This window comes from Pongo pygmaeus, chromosome X, assembly GCF_028885625.2.
Source record: "Pongo pygmaeus isolate AG05252 chromosome X, NHGRI_mPonPyg2-v2.0_pri, whole genome shotgun sequence".
NCBI lineage: Eukaryota > Metazoa > Chordata > Mammalia > Primates > Hominidae > Pongo > Pongo pygmaeus.
Window position 1 is genome coordinate 91,790,876 of NC_072396.2, and position 23,646 is coordinate 91,814,521.

Sequence of the window (23,646 nt, forward strand, 5' to 3'; positions counted from 1 at the left end):
GCCCAGGGTCCCCATGCTGTGTTCAGCCTAGGGACTTGGTGTCCTGCATCCCAGCCGCTCCATCCATTGTTAAAAGGGACCAAACCTTGGCAGTTTCCACATGTTGAGTCTGCAGGTACACACATAGAAGTCAAGAATTGTGGTTTGGGAATGAATGAATGAATCTCCACCTAGATTTCAGAAAATACATGGAAATACCTGGATGCCCAGGCAAGTTTGCTGCACGGGCAGGGCCCTCATGGAAAATCTCTGTTAGGCTAGAGCAGTGCGGAAGGCAAATGTGGGGTTAGAGCCCTCACATAGAGTCCCTACTGGGGCACCCCTTAATGGAGCTGTGAGAAGAGGGCCACTGTCTTCCAGACCCTAGATTGGTAGATCCACTGGCAGCTTGCACCGTGTGCCTGGAAAAGCCACAGACGCTCAATGCCAGCCCATGAAAGCAGCCAGGAGTGGGGCTATACCCTGCAAAGCCACAGGGGCAGAGCTGTCCAAGACTATGGGAACTTGCCTCTTGCATCAGTGTGACCTTGATGCGAGATATGGAGTCAAAGGAGATCACTTCGGAGCTTTAAAATTTGACTGCCCCACTGAATTTCGGACTTGCATGGGCCATGTAACCCCTTTGTTTTGGCCAATTTCTCCCATTTGGAATAGCTGTATTTACCCAATACCTGTACCCCCATTGTATGAAGGAAGTAACTAGCTTCCTTTTGATTTTACAGGCTTATAGGTGGAACAGACCTTGTCTTGTCTCAGATAAGACTTTGGACTGTGGACTTTTGGGTTAATGCTGAAATGAGTTATGACTGTGTGGGACTGTCGGGAAAGCATGATTGGTTTTGAAATGGGGGGACATGAGATTTGGTGGGGCCAGGGGCAGAATTATGTGATTTGGCTCTGTGTCCCCACCCATATCTCATCTTGAATTATACTCCCATAATTCCCACGTGTTGTGGGAGGGACCTGGTTGGAGATAATTTGAATCATGGGGGCAGTTTTCCCCATACTGTTCTCATGGTAGTGAATAAGTTTCACGGGGTCTGATGGTTTTATTAGGGGTTTCTGCTTTTGCATCTTCTTTATTTTTCTCTTGCCATTGCCATATAAGAAGAGCCTTATGCCTCCCACCATGATTCTGAGGCCTCTCCAGCCATGTGAAACTGTAAGTCCAATTAAACCTCTTTCCTTCCCAGTCTCGAGTATGTCTTTATCAGCAACATGAAAAAGGACTAATACAGAATATTGAAATTTATTTCCTTATTACATACCAAAATGGAATTGGGTGAGTGGTAATGGATGACTTTGATTTACGTTATTATTATAAATAGATCCAGAAAACATAATGCTAATTGGAAAGAGCAAGGTGCAGAAAGGTACAAATGATGTGATGGTATTTGCAAAGATTTCAAAAACACATAAAGCAAGGATGACTTCAGCAATATAGCAGAGTAGGGAACACTGGACCCCCCTTTCCTGAACAAACACAGTGATTCAACAACCATTCACACACAATTTTGGTTGTGTGCAAAATCAAAAATTAATTGAAAGGCTCTTATACTTGAGGAGAATGCAAAACAAGATTCACTGAAGCTAGTAGAATGATTCAGAACACTCTCTTGCTAGAATCTCTACCCCAGAACAGCACCATATAATGGGGAGGAGAACCCTAGCTCTTAGTTTCACCCAAAATAGAGGTGTTGGTTTGCCCTTCCGGTGCCCCAACTTTTCTCAAGGGGGTCCTCAAAGGACTGGCTTCTGCCTTGAAACTTGGAGCTCTAAGGCTCCATCATAGTTGAGGTACCCAGGGTGAAATGTAGGCAGTGGCTTTGGCTGGTAAATGCCATTAACAACCCCAGCCCCTCACCCAGCATAGAGTAAGAAAGAGACATCCAGCTCTCAGTTTCCCCGTGAGGAATAATTGATGTAAGTCTCATCAGTCTTGAAACTCTGATGGGTCCAACCTATTATAACCACCTAGGGAGAAAGGAGATTGTAATTTAGGCTAGTAGATGCCATAGTTCCTTCCGCCACAGCTTAGCACAGGGTGAGTGAACAAAACCACATCTGCTTGCTTCTTCCTGGGCAGATAAAGAGTTGGTAGATGCTCCCATAATATCTGGCTAGAATTTTTGGTGGAAATCTTCCCTGTATGAGACCATTGTGTGAAAACTAGGAGATGTACTTGCTTTGTCTAATGCTCAGATACCAACACAGAGAGTCAAGGAAAATAAAGAATCAAGTAAAAGTGTTCCAAACGAAAGAACAAGAACAACTCCAGGAACCAAACTTAAAGAAAGAGAGTTGCATAACTTACCTGGCAGAGATTTAAAAATAACTTTCATAAGTATGTTTACTGGGATCAAGAGAACCATATATGAACAAAGCAAGAATTTCAAGCAAGATGGAAGTTACTTTAAAATGCAGCAATAGAATAATAGTAGAAGACATCAATATCCCATTTTCAAAAAAGGACATAATATGGAGACATATGATCAATAAGGAAACAGCAGACTTAAATAACACTCTAGATCAAATGGAACTAATAGACATATAAAGAACATTTCACCCAACAGAAGGATACACATGCTTCTGAAGCACACACACAACTTTCTTCAGGATAGAGATCATGGGTGGTCACAAAACAGGTCTTAAAAATTCAAGAAGATTGAAATCATACTATGTGACTTTTCTGACCAAAATGGAATGAAGCTAAAAATCAATACCAAAAGGAAAACTGGAAAATGAAAAAAATGTGGAAATTAACACATTCTTAAACAACCATTGTGACAAAAAGGAAATTTAAAAATATCTCAAGACAAATGGAAATAGGAACTGAACATACCAAAACTTATGAGATCCAGTAAGAGGAGTATTAGAGGAAAGTTGAGAGTGATAAACACCTACATTAAAAAAATTAAGGATCCAAAAAAATAGCCTATCATATCTCAAGGAACTGAAAACAAAAGACAGTAAGCCCAAAGTCAGCAGAAGAAAATTACAAACATTAGAGCAGAAATAAACAAAACAGAAAAAAAGCAGAAAAAAGATCAACAAAACTAATGAGTTTTTGAAAACATAAACAAAATTGGCAAATCCTTACATAGATTAAGAAAGAAAAAAGAAAAAAGATGCAAATAAATAAAATCAAAAATGAAAAAGAAACATTACAACTGATGGCACAGATATAAAAAGAATAATACAAATTACTACTCCTCAAACTATTTCAAAAAATAAAAGAGGGGGGAACATTTTCAAACCGATTTTACAAGGCCAACATTACCCTCCTACCAAAGCCAGACAAAGACACCACAAGGAAAAAAAAAAAAAAAAAAAAAAAAAAAACCACAGTCCAATATCCTCGGTAAATATAGGTGTAATAATTTTCAATAAAATACTAATGAACCAAATTGAATACTAAATTGAAAGGATCATACACCATGACCAACTGGCATTTATCCCTGTGATGCAAGGATGGTTTAAAATGTGAAAATCAAATAATGTGATCCACATTAACATAATACATGATTAAAAGTATATGATCATCCCAATAGATGCAGAAAAGACATTCAACAAACTTCAAACGCTTTCATGGTAAAAACTTGCAACAAACCAGGAACTGAAGAAAATTACCTCAACACGTTGAAGATCATATGTAAGAAAAACACACAGCAAGCATCATACTCAAGCTGAAAGCTTTATCTCTAAGGTTAGAGCAAGTCAAGATTGCCCACTTGCACCACTTCTCTTCAATATAGTATTGGTAGTTCTAGCCAGAGCCTTTATGTGACAGAATGAAATAAAATCATTCCAAATTGGAAAGATAGATGTAAAATAATTCCGGTTTTCAGATGACATGGTTTCACATATAGAAAACTCTAAAGATGCTACCAAAAAATTGTTAGAAGTTGTAAACAAATATAGTACATTTCAGAATACAAAATTAACATAGAAAAATCAGTTGTATTTCTATACATTAACAATGAGCTATCTGAAGAGGAAATTAGAAAACATTCCATTTATAATAACACCAAAAAAAACCTAGGAATAAACTTAAGTGAAAACATAAAAGACCTGTACACTGAAAACTATAAAACACTAATGACATAAATTAAAGGAGATACAGATAATTGGAAAGACATGCTTTGATTATAGATTAGAATTAATACTATTAACAATTCCATACTACTGAAGGCAATACACAGAATCAGTGAAATCTGTTAATATCCCAATGACATTATTTACAGGAATAGAAAAAACAGTCCTTAAACTCTTATGGATATCTGGATATTCTCAAGATGGCTGACTAGAAACATTGGATGCCAGTTCTCCTCAGGAATAAGATCAAAGTTACTGGTGAATGGAAAACTTCTGAGTGGAAAACAGAGGGAAGGGAGCTAAGACCTCAGCTCAATGTTGAAGTGCCCATGGGAAGAAATGCCAATGAAAAGAAACGGGGCTGCAGAAAAGGAAAGTGGCAAAAGTCTGGCAGAAATTAATCCCCAAGGAACTTAAAGCCCTACAGCAACGGGAGATGGGAGTGCTTCTTTTCTCCCCTCACCTCTGCAACAATCTGCTGACTGCCAAACTGTTGGGAAGCTAGGCAGCCCTTGTGACCCAGAGCAACACTCTTGGTGGTGATTTGGGAAATTTCTAGGGACACAGAACTGGGTGGCCAGTTCACACAGGCATGCCTACACACCCATCAAACTCAAACTTAGAAGATGAGTGCCATACTGGTTTGTGCACACATGGTGGGTCACCACTCTGCTCAGGAATTCTCTGCTTTTGAATCATTGCACCACCAGTGCCTCCACAAATGTACCACACAACCCACTCTGACTTTTGCAAGCATAGGGAACTCATGGGTCCCAGAGACCTGCAGGAACCCTGGAGATCTAAACCTCAACATAGGCAACCTCTAAGGAGGGGGAGTGCAGCCCACCAAAGCAGCCTTTGGAACAAAGGGAATGCAGGTGAGGCAACAATCACTGAACAGAGCAGCAACAACACCGAGGACCGGACACAGAGAGTGGATCATCTGCAGAGCCTCCTTCCCATCCACTGTTGAGGACATAGCAGTGGTTCTTCTCATTGGAGAGTGGTGTGTATGCACTCAGAGCAAGCATTTTTTATGTTTTCCACAGTGGCTTTGCCCCCGCAGAAAGTGAGCTTGTGCTACTTGGGCTTACACAAAGGACAGGGCCCAACTCCACCTTCCTGCAGAGAAGAGCAATGTCCTGGCAAAGGAGGACAGACAAGTTGTAGAGTTGCCTGCTCTAGTCTAGAGGAAAACACTTTGCCTTAATCCAACTTTAATGGTTGCTATGAGAGGTGTGTATTCACTGCCCACAGCCACACTGCAGCCAGGAACCAAAAGGCAAAGTCTTTTGGTTTGCAACAGGGGCATGGTAGGGAAGCAGATCAAATTCCTTCTGGTTTAGAATGAGGAACTGGTGCAACAACCCAACTCCTTTCTTCAAGACCTCAGCACAACCCATCATCAGCCTACTTGAGGGCAAGCCAGTTCTTTCTTTTAAGCACCTCTTCTGGTACTGCAAACTAAACTGCAACATGAAATTAAAAATCTGCTGACAGAGGTCTTAGTGCTAGTCCATAAAATAAGCCTCCTGAGACCTCTGCCCCTCCAGCTCTGCAGGAGATAGTGGGTCACCTTATATGTCCAATACATCACTACAACACACAGCATCTGAGAAAGCTACCATACAGAAGCTATCCACAATCAAGGAACCTATACAGAGCTGTAGTTCCCTGAAAGCACCCAGAAACTAAGTCAATCACACACAACTTATACTACAGTCATACCTTCAAGGAAAAAAGAATTAAAAATTAAGATGCTCCATCCAAATGACAGAACTTCAAAAATAAGAAGTGACAGCTCTCTCAGATGTGAAGGAATCATCACAATAACTCAGGCAGCACAAAAAGCTAGAATGTCCTGACATCTCCTAAAAATCACACTAGATCTCTAGCAATAGATCTTAATCAAATTAAAGAGTCTTAAATGACAGATAAATAATTTGAAATATGGATTGCAAAGAAACTTAACAAGATTCAAGAGAAAGTTATCCAAAATGAAGAAACCAGAGAAACAATTTAGGATTTATAAGACAAGATAACTATGTTAAGAAAAACACAAATAGAACTTCTAGAATTAAAATACTCACTAAGGGAATTTGGAAATACAAGTGAAAGCTTTAACTATAGACTAAACCAAGCAGAAGAAAGAATTTCAGAGCTCAAAAACTGGTGTTTCAAATTAACCCAGTCAGACAAAAATAAAGAAAAAAGAATTTTACAAAAATGAACAAAGCCTTTAAGAAATATGGGATTATTTAAAGTGACCAAACCTATGGTTTATTGGCATGACTGTGAGAGAAGAAAAAGTGTCTTGAAAAACATAATTGAGGAAATAATTCAGCAAAATTATGTGAATCATTTTAGGGAGTTTGACATCCAAATATAAGAATTTAGAGAACCTGTGAGATACTATACAAGACAACCATCCCCAAGGAATATAGTCATCAAACTCTCCAAGGTCAACACAAAAGAAAAAAAAAAAACTGAAAGGCATGCAGAGAAAATGGCTAAATTACCTATAAGGTCAATCCCATCAGCCTAACAACAGACTTAACAACAAGAAATGTACAAGCCAGAGGCGATTGGGAGCCTATTTTTACCCTTCTTAAAAAAAATGCCAGCCAAGAATTTCATATTTTGCTAAAATGAGCTCACAAATGAAGAAGAAATAAAGTCTTTCCTGATGAAAAATGCTAAGGAAATTTGTGACCACCAGAACCAAGTGTACAATAAATGCTCAAAGGTGTTCTAAACTTGGAAACGGAAGAATGATACTTGCTACCATAAAAGCACACATAAGTACAAATTTCACAGGCCTTATAAAGCAATTATGCAATTGAGACTACAAAGCAAGTAGCTAGCAACACCATGACAGGAACAAAACCTTACATGTCAACATTAACCTTAAAAATAATGTTTTAAATATTTCACTTTAAATATTTCACTTTAAATATTTCACAAATTGGATTAAATAAACAAGACCCAACCCATTGCTGCCTTCAAAAGACCGATCTCACTTGTAATAACACCCACAGGCTCAAAGTTAAAATATGGAGAAATATCTATTATGAAAATGGAAAACTGAAAAGGGCACGGGTTGCTACTCTTTTATCAGATAAAACAGAATTTAAAACAATAACAGTTAAAAAAGATGAAAAGGGCATTATATAATGATAAAGGGTTCTATCCAACAAAAAACTTAACTATCCTAAATATATATGAACCCAATACTGGAGGACCCAGATTTATAAAACAAATACTACTAAACCTAAGCAAATAGATGGTGGTCATAAAAACATAGCAAGGTACTTCAACACCCCACTGATAGCACTAGACAGATTATTGTGGCAGAAAATTTACAAAGAAACTTCAGACTTAAATTGAACTCTTGATTAAATGGACCTAACAGACATCTACGTAATACAGAATATTCCATTTAACAACCATAATATTATACATTTTTGTCAACTTTGCATGGGACATTCTCTAACACTGACCAGATGCTCAGTCATAAAGCAAGTCAAAATAAATTATAAAAATTCAGAATCATGTCAAATATCTTCTCAGACCACAATAAAATAAAATTAAAAGTGAACACCAGGATCTGGAACAAGAAATACCATTTGACCCAGCAATCCCATTACTGAGTATATACCCAAAGGATTACAAATCATTCTACTATAAAGACACATGCACAGGTATGTTTATTGCAGCACTGTTCACAATAGCAAAGACTTGGAACCAACCCAAATACCCACCAATGATAGACTGGATAAAGAAAATATCACACACATACACCATGGAATACTATGCAGCCATAAAAAAGGATGACTTCATATCCTTTGCAGGGACATGGATGAATCTGGAAACAAACCATCATTCTCAGCAAACTAACACAAGAACAGAAAACCAAACACCGCATGTTCTCACGTACAAGTGGGAGTTGAACAATGAGAACACATGGACACAGGGAGGGGAACATCACACACCAGGGCCTGTCAGGGGCTGGGGAGCTAGGGGAGTGATAGCATTAGGAGAAATACCTAATGTAGATGAAGGGTTGATGGGTGCAGCAAACCACCGTGGCACGTGTATACATGTGTATCAAACCTGCATGTTCTGCACATGTATCCCAGAACTTAAAGTATAATAATGAAAAAAAAATAATAAATTAATACCAAGAGGAACCCTCAAAACCACACAGGTGCATGAAAACTAAACAACTTCCTCCTGAATGATTTGGGGTAATCCAAAAAATTAAGGCGGAAATTTAAAAAAATTAAACAAATGGAAACAGAGGCACAATATAGCAAAATGCCTGGGATACAGAAAAAGTAAGGTTAAGAGGAACATTTATAGTGCTTAAAGCCTTCATCAAAGAGAAAGAAGGCATCAAATTAACAACCTATCTTCACACCTAAGGAAACTAGAAAAGCAAGAATAAACCAAACAGAAAACTAGCAGAGGAAAACAGAAACAAAGGTTAGATGAGAACTAAATGGAATTGAGACAAAAAAAAAAAAAAAAAACCCATATAAAAGATCAACAAAACAAAAACTGGATTCTTTGAAAGAATAAACACAATGGATAGTCTTCTAGCTAGATGAATCAAGAAAAAGTGCAATCAGAACCAAAAAAATATGACATTACAACTGATACAACAGAAATACAAAAAATTTTGAGAGACTGCTATTAACATCTCTATGCACATAAACTAGAAAAATCTAAAAAGTGAATACATTACTGGAAAACCTAACCTCCCAAGACGGAACCAGGAAAAAATTGAAATCTTAAACAGACCAAAATGAGTTAAGAAATTGAGTCAGTAATAAAAAATCTGCCAAAAAAATTGTAGAACCAAATGGATTCACAATCAAATTCTACCAGAAGTACAAAAAATATCCAGTAACAATCTTATTGAAACTATTCTAAAAGCTCAAGATGGAGGGATTGCTCTCTAACTCATTCTATGAAACCAGTATCATCCTGACACCGAAATCTAGCAAAGAAACAAGACAGGAAAATTGTAGACCAATATCCATAATGATCATAGACGTTAAAAACCTCAAGTAAATACTAGCAAACAAATAGAGCAGCACACCAAAGGGATAATTTATTATGATCGAGTGTGTTTTATTCCTGACAGGCAAGGATTGTTCAAAATATGCAAATCAATAAATACGATTTACCACATAAACAATTAAAACAAAAACCTTATGTTCATCTCAAAATACTGGCAAACAGAATCCAGCAGCATATCAAAGCTAATTTACCACAATCAAGTAAGCTTCATTCCTGAGATGCAAATTTGGTTCAACATATGTAATTCAATAAAAGTGATTCACCACATAAACAATTAAAATAAAAAAATATGATTATCTGAATAGATGCAGAAAAAGCATTCTATAAGATCCAGTATCTTTTCACTGTAAAAACCTTCAACAAACTAGGCATTCAAAGAACATATGTCAAGATAATAAGATCTATAAATGACAAACACACAGCCAACATCATATTGAATGGACAAAATTTGTAAGCATTCTCCCCTAACATCTGGAACAAGACAAGAATGTCCACACTCACCATTCCTATTCAACATAGTGCTGGAAGTCTTAGTAATCAGGCAAAACAAACAAATGAAAGGCACCTAAATAAGAAAAGGGGAAGCCAAATTATCTCTTTGCTGATAATGATCTTACCTCTGAAAAACCTTAATGATTTGTCCAAATGACTCCTCAATTAGATGAAAAACTTCAGTAAAATTACAGGATACAAAATCAACATACAATAATCAGTAGCTTTTATATACACCAATAATGTTCAAGCTGAGAACAAAATCAATAACTCAATCTCACTTACAATAGCCACAAAAGTTATAATATATAGAAATAAATTTAACAAAGAAGTTGAAGGTATCTACAAAGAGATCTATAAAACACTGATGAAAGAAATTATGGATGACACAAACAAATAGAAAAACATTCCATGCTCATTAATTGGAAGAATCAATATTGTTAAAATGATCATACTGCTCAAAATACTCTGCAGATTTAACATAATTCCTATGAAATTAGCAACATCGTTTTCACAGAAGTAGATTAAAAAAATTACAGAATACACATAAAACCAGAAAAGAGGTTGAATACACAAAGCAATACTAAGCAAAAGGAACAAAGTGAGAGGTTTCACATTACCTGACATCAAATTACACTATGAGGCATCAATAGTCCAAACAGCACCATACTGGTGCAATAATAGACACACAGATCAATAGAACAGAATAGAGAACCCAGAAATAAAACCACACACATACAGCTGATGCATCTTTGATAAAGTCAACAAAAATAAACCACTGGGAAAGGACACCCTATTCAGTAAATGGTGGTGAGAAAACTGGCTACCCATATGCAGAAGAATGAAACTAGACACCTACCTCTCACCATACACAAAAATTAACTCAAGATGGATTAAAGACTTAAATGTAAGAACTCAAACTATAAGTTCTAGAAGAAAACCTAGGAAAATCTCTTCTGGACATTGGCCTAGATAAAAAATTTAAGACTAAAATCTTGAAATCAAATGCAGCAAAAATAAATATAGACAAATAGTAATTAATTAAAATAAAGAGCTTCTGCAAAGAAAAAGAAACTATCAACAGGGCAAACAGATAACATACAGGATGACAGGATGAAAGAAAATATTTGTAAACTATACATCTAACAAAGAAATAATATTCAAACCTAAAAGGAACTTAAACAAATCAACAAGAGAAAATAATCCTATTATAAAGTGAACAAAGGATATGAATAAACACACTTCAAAAGAAGATATATAATATGGTTTGGCTGCATCCCCACCCAAAATCTCATCTTGAATTGTAATCCCTATTATCCCCATAATCCTTATAATCTCCATTTGTCAAGGGAGAAACCAGGTAGAGGTAATTGAATCGTAGGGGCATTTTTCCGCATGCTGTTCTCATGATAGTGAGTGAGTTCTCATAAGATCTGATGGTTTTATAAGTGTGTGATAGTTCCTCCTGCATTCATCCTCCTTCATGCTGTTGTGTGAAGAAGGTACCTTGCTTTCTCTTTGCCTTCCACCATGATTGTAAGTTTTCTGAGGTCTTGCCAACCATACTGATCTGTGAGTCAATTAAACCTCTGTTCTTTATAAATTACAGTCTCAGGCAGTTCTTCATAGGAGTGTGAAAAGAGACTAATACAGCATACAATTGGCCGACAAACATGAAAAAATGCTCAACATCACTAATCACCAGAGAAATCCAAATTAAAAGAACAATGGGATAGTATTTCCCAGCAGTCAGAATTGCTATTATTATAAAGTCAAAAGATAACAGTCATTGGTGAGGATGTGGTGAAAATTGAACTCTCTTATACACTGTTTGTGGGAATGTAAATTAGTTCAAACTGTATATCAAACAGTATGGTGATTTCTCAAAGAGCTAAAAGTAGAACTACCATTTGACCCAGTAATTCCACTACTGAGTATCTTTACAAAGAAATAAAATTGTTTTATCAAAAATATACTTGAACCTGTATGCTCATCACAGTACTATTCACAAAAGCAAAGTCATGGAATCAACCTAAGTGTCCATCGACAGTGAATTGGATAAGGAAAACATGTTATATATACACCATGAAATACTACAGAGTCATAAAAATGATGAACTCATGTCCTTTGCAGCAACATGGATGCAACTGAAGGCCATTATCCTAAGTGAAATAATGCAGAAATAGAAAACCAAACACCTTATTTGATTAATAAGTTCTTACTTATTAGTCAGAGCTAAGCAATGTGCACACATGAACATAGAGATGGCAATAATAGACACTGGGGCCTAATAGAGGTGGAAGGGAGGGAGGGGAGGATGGATGACAAACTACCTATTGTGTGCAATATTCATTATTCAGGTGATGAGTTCACTAGAAATCCAAACCCTACCATTATGCAATATACTCATATAACAAATGTGTACATATACTCCCTGAATCTATAGTAAAAACAATAAAAATTAAAATAAAAATAGAACTCATACTTAACCACAAGAAATTGAGAATAACCAAGGAAATCTTGGATGAAAAGCAAAGCAGGAGGCATCACATTTTCTGATTTTAAAATATATCACAAAGATACAGTCATCAAAACACCATGATATTGGCATAAAGACAGACACATAGACCCACAGACCAACAGAACAGAATAGAGATCCCAGGAGTAAAGTCATTTATATATGGTTAACTTGTCTTCAACAAGGGTGCCAGGAATAAATATGGGAGAAAAGATAGTCTCTGTAACAAATATTGTTGGGAAAACTGAATATCCACATACAAAATAAGGAAATTACACCATACACAAAATCAATTAAAAAGATATGAAAGACAAAAAAGTAAGACCCCAAACTCTAAATATTTAAAAAAAATAGGTGAGAAGCTTTATGACATAGGTATTGGCAATGATTCTTTAATACAAGACCAAAATCACAGATATCAAAAACAAAAATAAACAAGTGGGACTACATGAACCTAAAAAGTTTCTGCACAGCAAAATAAACCATCAACAAAGTGAGAAACAACCTATGGAATGGGAGAAAGTGTTTCCAAAAGATATATCTGAAAATAAGTTAATCTCAAAAGTATATAAGGAACTCCTATGATGCAATAGTTCAAAAAATAATAATAACTCAATTTAAAAATGAGTTAAGGAATTGAATAGACATTTCTCCAAAGAAGACCTAAAAATGGCCACGAGCTATATGAAAACATTCTCAATGTTATTAATCATCAGAAAAATGCATATCAAAATCACCACATAATATTGCTTCACACCTGTCAGAATGATTATTATCAAAAAACAAATGACAACAAGTGTTCAAGAGGATATCAAGTAATTGAAACCCTTGCACGTTGTTGGCAGAAGTGCAAAATGGTGAAGCTGTTGTAGAAAACAGCACGGATGCTCCTTAAAAGTTTTAAAATAGAACAATCATGTGATTCAGCTATCCCACTTGTGGGTATTTATTCAAAGAATTGAAATCAGGATGGCAAAGAGACATTTAAACTTTAATGTTCATTGTAGCACTATTCACAAAAAACAAGATATGGATAAAAACCTATGTGTTCATGGGGAGATGACTAGATTAAGAAAATGTGGCATACACATACATCGGAATATCATTTAAACTCACTCAGTCTTTTAAAAAGAAAATTTTGTAATATGTAACACTCTGGGTAAATTTTGAGATTTTGTTAAGTAAAATAAGCCAGACACAGAAATCCAAACATTGCATAATTCAATTTATATGAGGTATCTAAAATACTCAATTTTTTTTTATTCCAAGATGACAAATTGGAGGCACCACACAAAAGTGAACCAACTAGCTCAGGCAGTGAGCACAGGTTGAAAGAAGCTCCCAAGTGAATTTCATGATGTAAACTCAAGGGGCAATAAACGTCCTTGGCCAGAAACTTGTGGGTGAGTGCGAAGTGTGTCATAGCCAAAAGTTCAAGAACTGGGTGCCTAGCTTAGCAAGCAAATGGGGAGGGACGTGGCCTAAAAGTCCTGGTTGCTATCTCTGCAAGGAAAGCTTATTGCCCGGCCAGGTCTGAGTTCTGAGCACAGGCTACCTGGAACTTAGCTTGCTGCTGCTAGCAAAGCACTGCGGGAGTGAGATCTGCCTTGCCAGGTGCGTGAGATCTAGGTGAGGCTTACTGCCTCCTGCTAATCCACACTCCCTATGCGAACTCTTCTGTGCAGCATAGGCATTTACAGTGCCCTCTGGAATATTACCCCAGTAGCCTGAGAACCACCCCTCATACCCTACAGGGGCTGAAGATGGCTCCGCAAGTGGAGAGCCAGAGCGCTGACCTACCTGACTCAGCACCGATCTGACTCTGCCTCTCCACTCACGCTGGTAATTTAACACAAAAGACAGGAAGCGTTGGGAGCTTTGGGGCTCCACCCATAACCTGAGAAACCAGAGTACCTCCCCTGGACAACATAGAGCAAACACAAATTCCACTGCTACTATCAAAACTGGTGATCTTTTGCAGTACCACCTCCTGACTGGAGGCCAACTGAAACAGTTCATTATAGCATCTCTAGTTGTAGTAGCAATAGAAGACAGCAAATTTGCTCACATACCAAGTGTATTAGTACTACAACCAACATCTAAGAAAGTCATCACACAAAGACTCTCTATAACTAAGGAATTTATACAGAGTCTTTATCCCTAGAAGCAACAAGAAAAAAAAAAGGCTATAATGGACTATAAATATTAAAGTCATATCTTTAAGGGGAAAAATTGAAAAACAAACTAAAGTGAAATAAAAAATAAATTGAAGAATTATTAGAAGAAATAGTCTATTCAAATTAGAAGGAACCAGAGAACTAATTCTGGTAATATGACAAAACAGGATTTGATAACACCCTCAAAAAATCACACTAGTATCCCAGCAATTAATTCAAACCAAGATGAAATCTTTGAAATACCAGATAAAGAATTCAAAAAGTTTATTATTAAGCTACTCAAGGAGATATCAGAGAAAGGTGAAAACCAATATAAAGAAATTTAAAAAGCAGTTTAGAATATATATGAAAAAATTTCTAGAAAAACAGATATCATCAAGAAAAACCAATCAGATCTTCTGAAAATAAAAGACACTATTAGTGAATTACAAAATGCAGTGGAAAGTTTTAAAAATGGACTAGAATAAGTAGAAGAAAGAATTTCAGGGCTCAAAGACAAGGCTTTCAAATTAACCTAGTCAGACAAAAATAAAGAGAAAATAAGCAAAAGAAATGAACAAAGTCTCAAAAAAATATGGGATTGTGTAAAATGATCAAATCTAAGAATAATTGGTACTCCTGAGAGAGAAGAGAAGGTGAAAAGTTTGGAATACTTATTTGAGGGAATAATTGAGAAAAACATCTCTGACTATACATATATATATATAAAAGAAGAAGCTCAAATAACTTCTGGGAAATTCATTGCAGAAGATAATCACCAAGGCACATAGTCATTAGGTTATCTAAAGTCAACATGAAGAAAAGAGCAGTAAAACAAAAGTATCAGGTAACTTATAAAGGAAAACCTGTCAAACTATCAGCAGACTTCTCAGCAGAAACCCTAGATGGCAGAGAGGACTGTGGTCCTACATTCAGCATCCTTAAGCAGAATAATTGTTGGCCAATAATTTTGCACACAGCAAAATTAAGTTTTATAGATGAAGGAGAAATAAAGTAATTTTCAGAGAAACAAATGCTAAGGGAATTTGACACTGCAAAACCAGAACTACAAGAAATACTAAAAAAAGTTTCAATTGCTGAAAGGAAAGCTCAATATGCAGCAAAATAGAACATCTTAATGGCATAAAATGCACAAGGGCTGTAAAACAGAAACACAACAAAAAAACCCTAAATATTAAGGCAACAATAAACATAATAAATAGAATAGTAGCTTACATCTCAATATTAACATTGACGGTAAGTGGCCTAAATGTTCCACTTAAAAGATATAGAATGGCAGAATAAATAAAAACTCAAAAACCAAATACGTGCTGTTTTCAAAAGACTCACCAAACACAGGAGGATTCACATAAACTTAAGGTAAACATTTGAAAAAAGGTATTCCATGCAAATTGAAACCAAAAGCGAGCAGGAGTTTTGGGTTAATTTATGCAAGTGAAATTCAAAAGTGAACAAGGGTTTTTGTTAAATTTATATCAGACAGAACAGACTTTAAAGCAACAACAATTAAAAAAATACAAATAAGGTCATTATATAATAATAAAAGTATAAATCCAACAAGAATATATTAAATTTAAAATTCATATACACCTAACACTAGAGCTACCAGATTTATGAAACAGTTGCTACTAGACCAGAGAAGTGAGATAGATAGCAATACAATAATGGTAAGGGACCTCAATATACCAGTGAAAGCACTGGACAGATAATCAAGACAGAAAGTTACCAAACAATGAAATTAAACTACACTCTAGAACAAATGAACTTAACACATAATGACAGAACATTCTACCTAACTACTGCAAAATACATATTCTTCTCATTAGCACATGGAACATTTCTCCAAGGTAGACCATATGATAAATCACAAAATAAGTATCAATACATTAAAGAAAATCAAAACCATATCAAGTATCTTCTCAGACTACAGTGAAACAAAATTATAAATTAACTCTTAAGGGAATCTTCAAAACTATACAAATATGTGGAAATTAAATTATCTGCTCCTAAATGATTTTTGAGCTAATAATGAAATCAAGATAAAAAATTAAAAATTCTATGAAATGAATAATAATTGTGACAGAAGTTACTACAACCTCAGAGATACAAAAAAAGCGGTGCTAAGAGAAAAGTTTACAGTACTGAATACTTACATCAAAAAGTCCAAAAGAGCACAAATTGACAACCAAATGTCTCTAGAGAAAAAAAGAGCAAGCTAAACCCAAAGCTAGCAGAAGAAAAGAAATAACAAAAATCAGAGCAGAATGAAATTAAATTAAAACAAAAAATATACAAAAGTAAAACATAACAAAAAGTTGGGTCACTGAAAACATAAATATTGATAGACCATTAGCTAGATTAACCAAGAAAAGAAGAGAGAAGATCTAAATAAGCTCAATTAGAAATGAAATTGGAGCTATTACAACTGACACCACAGAAATACAAAAGATTGTTTGAGACTACTATTAACACCTTTGTGTGCATAAACTAGAAAAACTAGAGAAAATGAACAAATTATTGGAAATGTAAAACCCTCCTAGATTAAATCAGAAACAAAAACCCTAAACAGACCAATAGTGAGCACCAAGGTTGAATCAATACTATAAAAAAAAATGCCAACAAATAAAGCCCAGGACAAGGTAGATTCACAGATAAATCCATCAGCTGAAGGAACCTGCCTCAAAATAATATAAACCATGTATGATAAACTCACAGCCAACATCATGCTGAATAGGGAAATGCTGAAAGTATTCCCCCTGAGAACTGGAACAAGACAAGGATGCCCACTTTCACCACTCCTATTCAACATAGTTCTGGAAGTACTAGCCAGAGCAATTGCATAAAAGAAAGAGATAAAGTACATCCAAATTGGAAAAGAGGAAGTCAAACTGTTACTGTTTGAAGATGATATAATCGTATACCTAGGAAATCCTAAAGACTCCTTCAAAAAACTCTTATATTTGATAAACAAATTAAGTAAAGTCTCACATTACAAAATCAATGTATGCAAATCAGTTGCACTAATAGGCACCATTCAATGAACAAACTGGGAATCAAATCAGGAACTCAATCCCTTTTACAACAGCTGCAAAAAAATAAAACAACTAGGAAGATGAAATATTGCTACAAAGAGAATGACAAACAAACACTGCTGAAATAAATCATAGATGACACAAAAAATGAAAACACATCTCATGCTGATGGATAGGAAAAATCAATAGTGTGAAAATGATCATACTTCTCAAAGCAATCAACTGATTGAATGCAATTCCCATTATGATACCATCATAATTTTTCACAGAATTAGTGAAAACAATCCTAAAATTTATATAGTACCCAAAAAGAGCCTGAATAGCCAAAGCAATTCTAAGCAAAAATAAGAAATCTGGAGGCACTACATTATTGAATTTTGGGTTACACTACAAAGCTATAGTTACCAAAACAGCATGCTACTGGTATAAATGTTGGCACACATAAAAATGGAACTGAATAGAGAACCTGGGAATAAAGCCAGATACCTGTAGTCAACTGATCCTTGACAAAGCATACTGAAATATAAATTGGAAAAAGAACACCCTATTCAGTAAGTGGTGCTGGGAAAACTGCCAAACCACATGTAGAAGAAGGAAACTGGGTTCCCATTTCTCACCTTATACAAAAATCAACTCAAGAATGACCGAAGACTTAAATCTAAAGCCTGAAACTATTAAAATTCTATAAGATAACATTGGAAAATCTCTTTTGGACACCAACCCAGGCACAGAATTCATGACTAAGACACCAAAATCAAATGCCTCCAAAACAAAAATAAATAAATGGGACCTAATTAAACTAAAAAGCTTCTGCACAACAAAAGAAATAATCAGTAGAGTAAGCAAACAACCAACAGAATGGGAGAATATATTTTCAAGCTATGCATCTGGAAAGACCAGTATCCAGAAGCTACAAGGAACTCAAACAAATCAGCAAGAAAAAAAATGAATAATTTCATCAAAAAGTGTGTAAAGGACATGAGTAGATATTTCTCAAAAGAAGATTTACAAATGTCCAATGAAAAAATGCTCAACATCATTAATCATTAGGGAAATGCAAATTAAAACCATAATTAGATACCACCTAAATTCTGCAAGAATGGCACTTATTAAAACATTAAAAAAAACTCTCTAGATGTTTGTATGGATGTAGTGAAAAGAGAATACTTATACACTGCTGGTGGGAATGTAAATTAGTACAACCTCTATGGACAACAGTATGGAGATTCCTAAGAAACTAAAACTAGATCTACCATTTGATTCAGCAAGCCAACTGCTGTATATCTACCCCCCCCAAAAAATAAGTCATTGTATGAAAAAGACACATGCACACGTGTTTATAGAAGCACAATTCACAATTGCAAAAATTATAAAACCAACTGAAGTGCCCATCAACCAATGAGTGTATTTTTTTAATGCGGTATATACAGCATGAAATACTACTCAGACATCCATAAACATGAACAAAGTCATCTTTTGCAGCAATTTGGATGGAACTGGATGCCCTTATTTTAAGTGAGGTAACTCAGGAATATAAAACAAAATACCTTATTTTCTCAGTTGTAAGGGGTAGCTAAGCTATGAGGATGCAAAGACATACAGACTGATATGATGACCTTTAGGAACTCATAAGGGAGAAGGTGGGAGGAGGCTGAGGGACAAAAAACTACATACAGCGTATAACATTAGGGTGACAGTTGCATTAAAATCTCAGAATTCAACATTATAGAATGCATCCATGCAACCAAAAACCACTTATACCCCAAAAGCTATTGAAATAAAAGATGTAAATAAATAAAACAAAATAGTCAAATTTATAATATCAAGGAGTGAAGTGGTGATAGCCACTAGCTGCCGGGAGAGGGAAATAAAATATTACTAATAAATTGGCATAAAGTTTCGGTTATACAAAAATGAGTAAGCTCTTGCAATCTGCTGTACAATATTATACCTAAAGCAACAGTAATGTATTGTACACTTAAAACTTTGTTAAGAGTGTAGATCTCATGTTAAGTGTTCTTACCACAGAAAGTGAATAAAATAAAGTTAAAATAAAATAAATAAAAGATGCTAAGTAATGCGATATAATGTTAATTAATGTATATATATGCATACACATAATATTTTTGGAAGATTAAAATGAACTACAAAGACACAACAAATTTATTTTATTAATTTCCTCTAAAGCAGAGATGGTGAAAGTGGGATGGATGAGATTGGGCATGGGGAAGGGAAAAAAGGACTCCAGGTTAACAATGATTTTGCTTCGTTTATATGCACAGGTGGGCATAAACTCAGAAACAAAAAATAATTAAATGGTAACTTTTAGTTAATTATAGGTCATAGATATTTCTTTGTCTGTTACTTTAATCTCTAAATTTTTCTGTATTTCTGAACTATGTTTACAATGTGGAGTCTACTTTTGAAAATTAATGGCTTGGATTTTCCGAAGTGCAAAACATTCTACTAAAATGCTTATTAAAATTATAGGCTCTTGAAAGAGACACTAGAAAGTTTATAGGAAGCTTATTTAAGGGAGATGTATCCTTACAAGAAAACAAAATTGTTTGTAAAGAGGGTGAGGGTGGAGAACTAAACAAGCTGGCATTGTTAGGTAAACACTAAACCTTCGAAAACTTGGGAGCATTGTAAGTCCTGCTGTCCTCAGGAACACCATTTGCATTTTTAAAAAGTGTTCACAGTAGAGAATAGAATAAAGATACAGTGATAATTCATCTTGCTGAAGTTCAGAGTATTTTTCTTTCCTTTTCTGAAGAAGGATTCCAACTTCTATTCATTATTGTTGGACACAATACAAGACAAGTAACAGTATGATGGAAAAGTAAAGAGGATACTTCTAGAAAAACATCAAATGAAAAACATTTTTCCACTTATCAATTGTGACTATTTCTTTTTTTATCCATGTGTACTCCCACTTGTTCCTCTAGTATCAGCCTCAATTCTTTGCCTTGGTGTCCTTCTGATCACAGGTTTTGCATTCCCTCCTTCAATATTTCCTCATAACTCTCCACATGTCTTCCCAAATCTCTTTTCTCTATTGCTGTTGCTATTACCTCTAATTACTCTCCTTTACACTTTTAGTATGCTTTTATTATACTTCAACTTTAGGTTCTAATCAGCATTGCCTATTTTGTTATTTTCTTCTTTATCTGGAAAGGTTGCATGCATTTTTCCCACTCCTGCACTCTCTCAAACACAAACTTAACCCATTGTTTTTAAATTTTTGTCCCTTTATTCCCTTTATTCTTTCTCCTTTTTCATTCTTTGCAGTATTTTCTTTTCTTTTTAATTTTCCCTGTTTTTTTTTTCTTTACAGCAATCCTGAGTAAAAAATGCTTGTCAGCAGTTTATCCTTCCCACCCAATTCCAGACCACCATATCATCTTAACTGTGGTAAAATAGCTCTTTCAACCTTTCATTTGACTAAATCATCTTAGTTACTGCTTTGCGATCTGCCTCTTCTATACTAATGCAATTTCTATTTTATTGATTAAGAACCACTGGACTGTAAGTTCTATGAGGGCAAGGATATTTTTCTTTTTTGTTCACTGCTGTACCTCTAGCACCTAATGTAGTAGGTCTGGGATGGGGCCCAGGGGGCTCCATTTTTACATGCTTTTCAGGTGATTTTGATCTTTGTGGTCTATAGAACACACTTTTAGGCGTATACTAAACTTTATATGATGTGTTGTGTGTGCAGGGATGACTCCCAATGACGTTGTGCTCTTATTTTTCTTTAGAGATCCAGAGAGTGGAAAAACCTGTGATTAGTTCTAAAATTTCTTATTCTTTTGGGGTACCAATGGAGACTTTCTGTCCCCAAATTCCTCCTCTCTGAGAGCATCTCTAGTTTATATATATATATATATATACTATAGGAGAATTCTATTTCAATTAGAGCTCCATCCCTCCCCAGAATATTCTATTGTGGGATACACTTCTGGGTGATGGAAATAAGAAGGTCTTAAAATCAAACCAAGTGGAGATTACGTTCATTTCAGAGATAATTTCTGCCACTCTACAAATATTAGAGCATCATGATTACCCTCTATGTTCAATGCCCAAGACATATTTGAAGTTGATGTGGTTTGGATCTGTGTCCCCACCCAATTCTCATGTCAAATTGTAATTCCCAATGTTGGAGGTGGGGCCTGGTGAGATGTCATTAGATAATGGGTGTAGTCCTTCATGAATGGTTTAGCACCATCCCCTTGGTGCTGTTCTTGTGATAGTATGTGAGTGAGTTATAATGAGAACGGGTTGTTTAAAAGTGTGTAGCACCTCCTTCTACATTCTCTCTTGCTCCTGCTCCCCCTTCACATTCCGCCATGATTCTAAGTTTCCTGAGGCCTCCTCAGAAGCTGAGCAGAAGCTGTTGTGCCTCCTGCATAGCCTGCAGAACTATGAGCCAATTAAACCTAATTTATAAATTACTCAGTCTCAGGTATGTCTCTATAGCAATGTGAGGATGGACTAATACAAAAGTTATATTTTGAAAAGCTAAAACAAAAATAAAAATAGGAAAAAATATATTTCAAAAATTCAAACTATCGGCATTCTGACTTGTCCTTATTTTTTTTCACCTTCATGGACATTTAAAAAAATTGGAAATAAAGGCACAACCAAATCAATGTCATAATGCAATCTCTACTTATATAGCTTGTGGTTCATATGAAAATGTCCTTCCCGGTAATCATAGGAATTGCCTGAGTATAGCTCAATTTTTAAAGGTATTAGCATCCTTCAAATTGACATCACTTCAAAAAATAAAAATAAAAAAGATTTAAGCTTACACGTTTTTCCAGTGTAATATATCCATACATTAAGTCATCAACATAGCACTAAGGTTCCCAGGCATTACCGGAATTAGTACAGATGGACATTTCTTGTCAATAGCTCACCGAATGTCAACAAGCCCAAAACTGCTTATGGTAATAAAGACTCTGGGATTATGGAAGGTTAATTTACTTAAGAATTGTATTACATATCAAATATCTTGTTTAAGACTAAAATTTTAATGACTGAGTTTTAGATTTCACAAAATTTAACAAATATAATGTGAATGCATTTCCAATTATCCATTTGTTTTGTTTTGTTTTTCACAGTTCTCTGGAGACAGATCTCCATTTATTTCCAGACTCAATGAACTGACCAGCAGATGTCGTTATTGCTATTTTAAAATGTTCTTAACAAAGGAAACAGGGAGTAGCAAAACAAACTGGCAAAATACTGCTTTTTACATTAAAAAAAGGTGTTCTCCTTTTACTTATGATTTATACTGCATAGATATGAAAAAGATCCACATCACTTACTTTTAAATACTGAACAAAATATGCCCTTTGGAGAAAGTGTTACATGCCAATAAAATTAATAATGTGCAGTTACACACAAGTTCAGTACTTGTGATTATATCAACCATTTAGAGCTTTTTAGTTAGTGTGATAGCTTTTTTCCCCTAGATGCCATATGTATGTTTTCAAGATGATGGCATTAAACAATTAATAATTTACTTAATTGTTACATTTAGGGAGGCTGTTTTATTTTCTTTTGGCAACATTCAGCAATATGCTTATCTTTAATAAGTTCCTACAAGATAGAGATGATTATGGGAGTTAAGAGGAGAAAGATTTTGATAAATCTTCTACAAAAATAAATACCTCACTAGTTCTGAATAATGTAAACAGTCTGGAAATAGAAGGCCTTTGCTAAGATTTACAGGGAATTTTGAATTCTAGTTCAAAGTACAGATATACAAAGTGCAGATGATTTCTAACTCACTACCAAGCTTATAACACAGTCAATATTTATAATTCCATTTCTTCCTGCAAGTTTAAAAAAACCAACAAACTAAATAAAGTCACAATAATAGTCCAGACATGCTCTGTCTCTGCCTGTGCCCTGTCTCATCAACTCAGAACTTTCCGCTTCCCTTCAAGTCTCCTTCCCACAACTATTTTTGGGAATTTCCTAGAGGAGAGCCCTCATGAGTTAACGAGTAGCCCTCACAGTTGCCATCTGGAGTTTGCCATTTTTCTTCTCAAGGCAGCAGATGCTTTCATTTGCTTATTTTGATGATCTATGTCAAGGTTGAGTTTGAGAGTCAGACATTAATTAACAGTGTCTCTTGTACAGATGACATTAAAAAAAAACATCTAATGGGGTGTTTGTTATAAGAACCCAAAGTGGAGGTAATATTTGTGAACAAAGTCCTCTTAAATACAACAAA